The 8,955-nt window shown below is 39.5% G+C and overlaps 1 pseudogene; it reads right to left on the minus strand.

Moving 5' to 3' along the window:
- Positions 1-252: 252 nt before the first annotated feature.
- Positions 253-5,993, minus strand: LOC100970353 (inosine-5'-monophosphate dehydrogenase 1-like; annotated as a pseudogene).
- Between the last annotated feature and the right edge of the window lie 2,962 nt (positions 5,994-8,955).

Below are 8,955 nucleotides of genomic sequence, written 5' to 3' on the forward strand. Positions count from 1 at the left end.
AAAAGGTTTATTTCTCTTAGAATAATAGAGTTAAGATTCATTCATTTCTTGCATGCATCAATACTTTATTCCTTCTTATTGCTGTATAGTATTTCATTATATGAATGCATCACAGTTATTTATCTAGTCCCCAAGTGAGGGACATTTGTGTTGTTTCCAGTTTCTGATGAAACTAACACATTTGTTTTAAAATTACCATATTTGTGTGAATGTGGGTTTTTATCACACTTAGGTAAATGCTAAAATGTAGGGTTATTGAGCTATATGCTAAGTGTATGTTTGACTTTATAAGGCATTGTTTTCTAGAGTGGCTGTGCCATTTTGCATTCTCTTCAGCTATGTTTGAGAGCTTCTGTTGGTTTGCATCTCTGCTAGCACTTGGCATTGTCAGTTTTTTTGTGTGTTTTCTTTTATAGGCATTCTAATAGATACGTAATTGTAATTTTCATTTAAATAAAGTAAAAGATAATTTAATATTATCTTTTAAATATATTACTGGATTCAGATTTTTGAGGATCTTTTTTGTTTATGTTCATGAGAAATAGTGCATTGTAGTTTACTTTTCTTGTAATTTTTTTTGTTGATTTTGGTATCAAGATAATCCTGGCTTCATAAAATGAGTTGGGAAATATATACCCCTCAGCCTCAGCTTCCTTTTCTGGAAGAAATTATGTGAAATTAGTATTATTTCTTTGTTAAATATTTAGTAAAATTTACCATCTGGGATTAGAGTTTTTATTTTTGGAAGTTTTTAAATAAAATATTTAATTTTCTACTAGATGAAGATATAGACAATTTACTATTTAGTGAGTTTTGGTAATTTACATTTTTCAAGGAAGTGGTCTATCACATTTAAGCTGTTTAAATCATGGGCATAGAGTTGTTGGTACTATTAGTCTTTTAATATCTGTGGAGTCTGTGGGAGTACATGTCTTTCATTCCTTACATAGTTAATTTTTGTTTTCATTTATTTCAAAATATTTTTCAAGTTCCCACTCTACTACTTGTTTGACTCATGGTTTATTTAATTTTCAAATATTTAGGTGCTTTACCGATTTTTTTCTGTTACTCGTGTTTGGAAAATATAATGTATAATATATACAAAATATAATTTGATTTTTTCTGAATTTGTTGAGGTGTTTTATGGTCTATGTTGGTGAATGTTCCATGTGCACTAGAGGAGAATATGCATTCTTCTACTAGTGGGCAAGAGTGTTCTACAAATGTCAATTAGGTCAAGTTGGTTGACAGTGTTGTTCATGCCTTCTGTGTCCTTACTGATTTTCTATCTACTTGCTCTCTCATGTCCATTACATTTACATACATTGGAACCTTTCTAGAAATGTTATAAAATTTGATTTCAAAAGTCATATATATTTTTATAAACTGAGAGGAGAAAAATATTAAATTATATTTATTCAGATACCCAGCCATTTCTTTTGCTTTATCCTCATTCTTAAGGTTACAAGTTTCCCTTTGTTATAATTTCCCTTAAGTCTTGTTTGGGTTTAAACTATTTTTCTGAACTTCTTGAATTTTTTCTGTAAATTTATATTTTTCACTGAACTTGGAGGAAGTTTTTCATCCACTATATCTTCAAATATTTTTCTTCACCAATCAGTTTTTCCCTTTACTTCATAGATGCCAATGACACCACTACTAGATTTTTTGAATCTTGTTATTATATTATCTACAGGCCCTAGAGGCTCTGGCCATTTTCATTTTCAATCTTTTCTCTCTGTTATTTAGACTAGATAATTTTTATTGATCAATTTTTAAGTTTACTGACTTTTTCCTCTGTCATCTCTATTCCTTATTGAACCTGTCTAGGAAATTTTAAAATTTCAAGTGTTGTGTTGTATTTTTTACTTTTTAAATGTCCAGTTTTTCCCTTTTTTTTTTTTCCAGTAGTTTCTAGTGCTCTGTTAAGAACGTCTTTATTTCCATTAATTTCAAGAGCGTTCACCTTTGCCTCACGGAGCATGGTTATCATAGCTACAATAAAGTCTTTTTCCAACATCTGGATCATCTTAGATTTGACATTTGTTGATTGTTGTTTCAGTGGAAAACAGGTCCAATTTTTTTTTTATTATTTGTATGTTGAGCAATTTTGCATTGCATCTTCAAAGTTTTGAGTAATGTCTTGTGAGAGTCTGCATCTTGTTAAAATCTTCTGAAGATTTTTTTGTTTACTAATAAATCCAGTTGGGTTCAGACCATGAGTTCTATCTTGCCTTCCACTGGTGCTAGTTGGAATGTCAGTTCAGGGTTTAAAGTCTTTATTGTTATCTGAAACAGTCAGGGATTAGTATAAGACTTTGGAGCTGATTCACAGACAATTCTTAAAGCTTTTGCTATGCTGCTTTGGATGTGTTCCATTCAGGCAGAGTTTGGGGGTACACCAGGGAATTTTCTTCTTCACTTCTTATTTATTTATTTTTATTTTTATTATTTCTTTTGGAGGTGTTGAGACCTGCTTGATTTATTCCGATTATTTAATAAACAATTATACAATTGTGGTCCCAAACTGTGCAAAGTGAGCCTTCAACTGCAGCTGAGGAGAGGGCAGGAATGATATACCTGGGGACGGTGGTGAGTCAGGAATGACGGGAAGGTGGCCATGATCAGGGAAGCCTCCTTCCCAGGGCCAGGGACAGGGGAGTGGCCTGAGGAGCAGGACCCAAGGGTAGCCCAGGGCCGGGGAAGTGGGCAGAGACCTCCTGTTGGCCTAGGTCAAGAGCTCAGAAGTGCCACATGGCTGAGGGGTTAGTGGCCCGGGAAGTGCCAGAGGCAGGGCCAGGAGAGCACCATTTCCTCGGGGGCTGGGGGCAGGGAGGTGCCCTACAGGAGAAGCCAGGAGGGGCCTCTTGTCCCTGTGGTGGGGGCCGGGCTGGAGCAGGCTGCAGCAAGAAAGACCTGAGGCATGCACAGGGCCTGAGAGCCTGGCTGGCTGGGCTGGTGTGTGTGTGTTGGGGGGTTCCCAGGGCACTCTGGCCCAGGGAGCAGTCCTGACTCTGCAGGCGATGCCCAGCAAGAGGCTGCAGACCCCTCAGAACTTCCCCTCCTTTCTCCCTGGAAAGGAGCTGGGGAACCTATAGTGCAAGTCTGTGGACCACTCAGTTATGGAGGGAGGCTGTGCCTGAAAGTGGACACTGCGGTGCGCCCCTTCCACCACCTTGGCCTCCACTGCTGTCCTCAGTACAGCCGCTTCTCCTAAGAGTGCAGGCCATGGACGCCGCCCTTGATCTGGGCCGACATGGTCTGCTTCTCAAAATTCAGTTCTCCTGAGTACATCATGGACTGAAGGACAGACAGGCTGCGGCCCGATATCCTGGCAGCCGGGCTGGATGCCCGCTATGAGGTAGGACACGAACTTATGAATGGATCCTTTGTCCTGGATGGAGCCCAAGACACCCTGCGCGATCTTCACCTTATTCCCCTTGCTGACGTATCATTTCTGGCTGCTGCTGCTCTTCTCCATGGCATCCAGTGAGCCCATGCCCTGGTACTTCTTGAGCTGCACCCCATCTGAGAAGAAATACTCGCCGGGGTCCTACGTGGTGGTGGCCAGCAGGGAGCCCATCATCACTGTGGAGGCTCCAAGGGCCAGGGCCTTAACCACGTGCCCCACGGTCTAGATGCCGCCATCGGCTATGATGGACACACCAAAGCACAGGGCATACTCGGCCACCTTGTACAACGCAGTGCCCTGGGGCCCACCGCAGGCCATCACTTCCTGGGTGATGCAGATGGAGCCGCAGCCCATACCTATGCGCAGCCCGTCCACCGCAGCGTCAATCAGGTTTTTGGCCTGGGCGGCTGTCATCCCAATCACCTGGAGGTGGGGGTACTTCTGTTTGATGTAATGCACCGTGGCAATCTGATACACCGAGTTCCCTTGGGACGAGTCCAAGACTACGACGTCTACCCCCGCCTGGGTGAGCAAGTCCAGGCGGTATTTGTCATCCTCAGGGGTGCCCACAGCTGCCCCGCGCAGTAGCTGCTTGTGGGAATCCTTGGAGGCCAGAGGGTAGTCTCTGTTCTTCTTCAGGTCGGTGCAGGTGATCATGGCCACCAGCTCATCGGATCATTGACGAAAGACAGCTTCCCTTTCTTGCTATGCTGCAGGATCTCATTTGCCTCTTTCAACATCAGGCCTGCTGGAGCCAACACTGAGGAGGGTGGTGTGGTCCTCCTCAGCAAGAAAGTTGATGTCTCTGGAGGTGACAATGCCCACCAGCTTGCTGCCTATGGTGCCCGTCTCAGTGATGGGGATGCCAGAGAAGCCATGCCGCATCTTGGCGTCCAACACATCACCCACAGTGTGCGAGGGGGTCAGCACCACCGGGTCCGTGATGAAGCCCTGTTCAAACTTCTTGACCTTCCGCACCTCCTTGGCCTGGAACTCTGGGGTGCAGTTGTGGTGAATGAAACCAATACCTCCCATCAGAGCCACTGCAATGGCTATGTCGGCCTGTCACAGTGTCCGTGGGGGAGGAAATCAGCGGAGTCTTCAGCGTGATCTTCCGGGTCAGGGCTGAGGTCAGGTCCGCTTCATCAGCTATGAAGTCTGTGAATCCTGGGAGAATCAGGAAGTCGTCGTAGGTGAGGCAGTCGGCGCTGGCAAAGAGCTGCTGCGCGGGGAGCCAGTTATCGGGCACATAGTCGGTGCCGCCCCTGATCAGGTAGTCCGTCATGCTGCCGCGAAACCCTGCGACATCCGCGCGCAGCCGCCTGCTGCTGCTGCCCCCGCGCTGCGGCCATGCTGCCGCTGCGAGCCGGGCGGGCCCGCTTCTCTCTCTCTCTCTTTTTTTCTTTTTAAATAATTTTCTCTCTCAGAGTCTGTCTCTCAGGGTCCTCTTTTCCCAGTCCCTCTGGCCAGGAGTCTTCTAAGTTTTCCACACAGTTGCACAGTTCTGTGTTACTGGATATACCCGGGGGATGAAGTAATGAAAGAAAAGACTGAAAATAAAAATGGGAATTCCTTCCACAGTTTTTACACACAGAGGCCCCTAGAGGCCCATTTTCCTGGTTCCTCTGTCCAGAAAGATGGATTTCTAGGGCTTACATTCATGCTGCTGCCTCTACATGCACTGAAGCTGGTCAATGAAGCTGGCCTTGGGGCAGAGGGAGAGAAAAACACATTGGGATTTCACCTTCAACCTCCACTTTCCACCTCTCAGGGTCCCAGTTTCTTAGTACTCTGACAGAAAACCAGGGTTTTCTCAAAGTTTTTGCTGTCTGTTCCCGTCACATTGTTCCCTGATTTGGCCCATCCTTAAGTCAAGACCAGATGATCTTGAAGGAAAATATCCTAGGAAACTCACTATTGGCATACTGGTCATTTTTTGAGTTTTGATGTCGCTCCTCAACCTTCTTGCTATTATTTTGTTTCGGAATCATCCTCAGGTAAGTGTTTTAGTATTTTGTCCTGAATTTTTAATTGTAATGAGTGAAAGAGAAAGATTCTAGCAGGCTTACTTCATCTTGGCTGACACCTGAAGTCCATCCATAGGATATATTTTTAAATTGTTCATGTACTTGGCCACAAAGAAAGTCTCTAAGAGTTGGTAACACACAAAACATGTTCTCTGAAAACATTGCAATAAAATTAGTAAAGAATGCCAAAATGTGCTTTTCCAAATATTTTATAACTTAAAGCAGAAATTATATTGCAATTTATAAACTATTTAGATCTGAAAAACAAGAGAAGCACAACTGATAGACTACAACAAAAAGTATACTCACAGGAAAAATGTTAACCTTAAATGTCTGTACTAGGACAAAACAATTGGAAAATTATTAGCTAAATATTGAACTGAGCAATGTTTAAGTGAAGAAGTTAGAAAAATAGTAAATCTTAAGAAGGTAGAAAGAAGTAATAATAACAGAAATAAAGGAATTTAGAAAACCAAGCCACAACAGGGAGATTCAGCATAGAATAAAGTATGTTTTTAGAAAAGATAAAAAACTTACACAAACCTCTAACAACATTAATCAAGAAAAACCAAAAATAGTCTACATTTTCATATTAAATTATTGAATAGTAAATTATGTATTTATAATATTTAATATAAAAATATAGATGTAATGGAATATTTCCTAGAGAATTAAACCTTATTAAAATCGATCCAGGAAGATATTTTAAAACTGAATACACTTACATCCATTAGGGAAATGCAATCAGTTGGGAAAAAAAAAAGGAGTCCTAGTTATTGACATGCTTTTATCAAACTATCAGGCAATACGTAACTATTAACTTTTAAATTTTTCTAGAGAACAGATAATGTGTTCCTGGTCAGACACTTACTAACTGTATTCCTAGGTAAATGCTTAACACTCTCACTGGCTGAATTAGGATAATGACCAGAGTACCTACCACATAGAACTGTGATGATTAAATGGCAAAAACAAAAGAGATATGCTAAGAGCACTGACTGACATATAGTAAGTGCAAAATAAGTGTTAGCTATTCTTTTCTTCTTATTATTATGGTACCAAAACCAGAAAAGGTTAGTGCTTAAAAGAAATTCTTTAGACCAGTATTACTTAATATAGATGTAAAGATACTAAGTAACACATTAGCTAACTAGATTCAGCAAAATATTAAAAATGCATCATGGCCAAATAATGTGTATTCTAGGATTTCAAGGATGACTTAATATTAAAAATTTTGTTAATCTTAATATATTACTATGTTAACAGATTAAAAGAGAAAAAGTTTATGATTGATTCAGTAGATTCAGAAAACTCATGCAATAAATGCAGCACCCATTTGTAATGAAAACTTTTCACAAACTGGAAAAAGGAAGGTACTTGCCCACTTACCAAAGTGTATCTAAACCTGTAGCAAATACTATTAATGGTGAAACCTTACAAGATCTCCATTAAAGTAGGGAGCTATGCAAGAATTTTATAGGAGTTCGTAATTAATGCAATAAGACAAGGATAACGAGTAAGAAGAATGAGAATTGGCATGGGAGAAACTAAATTTCATTATTTGCATATGATGTAATTATGTATATATAAAATCTGAGATGGCTTATAAATGAATTATTGGCACTAATAAGAGGTCAGCATGTTCCTGGATATAGAATGAATATATAAAAATCATTGACATTCTTATTTATTCCCCATATGCTTAAACTGTTACAGAAACTAAGATCAAATTCATAAGAGGTACAAAAACTAAAAGGTACCTGAATATTTACTGAAGGATATGAGAGAATGCCAAAAAACTGGATATTAATTGATGGGAAAAGTTAATACTGTTAGGAAATAAATTCTCCTCCAATTAATTTACAAACCCTATATAGTATCAGTTAAACTAACTCTAAAATTTCTTTGGAATGTGAAAGGATCAGGAATATCTAAGCCTTTTTTTTAGTGAGAAAGGAGAAGACATTCTTTGCAGATATGAGGAGAAATTGTAAAAGTGTAAGTATTCAGCTGTCTTACTATTTGTACAGGCTAGACAAACCAACTAATGGAAAGGAACAAAGAACCCAGACAAAGACTTATGCATATGTAAGAACTCAGTTCAGGCATTATTAATTGGTTGTGAAATAACAAAGTTTTAAATAAATGGTTCCAGGTAAAATTAATTATCCTTATTAAAAATTTATAATTCATAACACATTAAAAGAAATTCCAGATAGATTAAAGACCCCAATATGAGAAAAAATTTATAAAGATTTTGGAAGGAAATATAGGAGAATCCCATATTTTAAAGAGGATGATAATAAGCACAAAAGTTTAAAGAAAATTATTGATAACCTTGACCTTATTAAAATGTAGAGCTCTGTAATACAGGAGACATTGAAGAAAGTTAATAAAAAATAATAATTGAAGAAAAGCAATTTATGACATTTGTAACAACAAAATATTGGTATCTTACTATAGTAAAAAAGTCTTCTGAAAATGAATATAAGCATAAGACAAATTACCTAACTGAAAATGGGGTAAATCAAACAAACTGAAGATTCTATTTAAAAAAGAAGCTGGAAAGATAGACAGCTGAAAAGATCTTTAATCTGAATAGTTGAGGGATCATGCTAATGGATTTGAAAATGGAATACCATTTCACAGTCACCACTGGCAGATCTCTGACAACTAAAACGTCGACAATACTTAGCTTTTGGAGGTGTGGAGAAACAATCTCTCATATGCTCTCAGTGGCTGTGTAAATGAGTCAACTACTTTGGAAAAACACTTAGATAATATCAAGGAAAGTGGACTGTGAGTATAGTAGATATCCCAGAAATTCCATTTCTAGGTGGATGCTCTACTCTCTTTTATGTGCATAAGAAAACATGTAGAAGATTATTCCTTGTAGCACTGTTGTTAAAAGAAAAAAGTGGGATACCATCTAAATATTTATCAAAAAAGAAACAAGTAATTTATCATATATTTAGTAGACTACCATCTGGCAGTTAAATTAAATGAACTAGATCTACATGAATCATCTTTGGTACATTTTGAAACCATAAGGTTAAATTAAAAATTAATTGCCAGGCATGGTGGCTCACACCTGTAATCCCAGCACTTTAGGAGGCCAAGGCAGGTGGATCGCTTGAGCTTAGGAGTTCAAGACCAGCCTGGGCAACATGGCAAAACCCCATCTCTCCAAAAATTAGCTGGGCAGGGTGGCGCACCCCTGTAGTCCCAGCAACTTGAAAGGCTGAGGTGGGAGGATCACTTCAGTCTGAGAGGGGGAGGTTGCAGTGAGCTGAGATTGCTCTACTACATTTCTGCCTGCGTGACAGAGTAAGAGACTGTCTCAAATAAATAAATAAATAATAAATAAATAATTGGGCCGAGCGCAGTGGCTCACGCCTGTAATCCCAGCACTTTGGGAGGTCAAGGTGGGTGGATCAGGAGGTCAGGAGATCTAGACCAACCTGGCCAATATGGTGAAACCCCGTCTCTACTAAAAATACAAAAATTCGCCCTGAG

This window comes from Pan paniscus, chromosome 13, assembly GCF_029289425.2.
Source record: "Pan paniscus chromosome 13, NHGRI_mPanPan1-v2.0_pri, whole genome shotgun sequence".
Taxonomy (NCBI): Eukaryota; Metazoa; Chordata; class Mammalia; order Primates; family Hominidae; genus Pan; species Pan paniscus.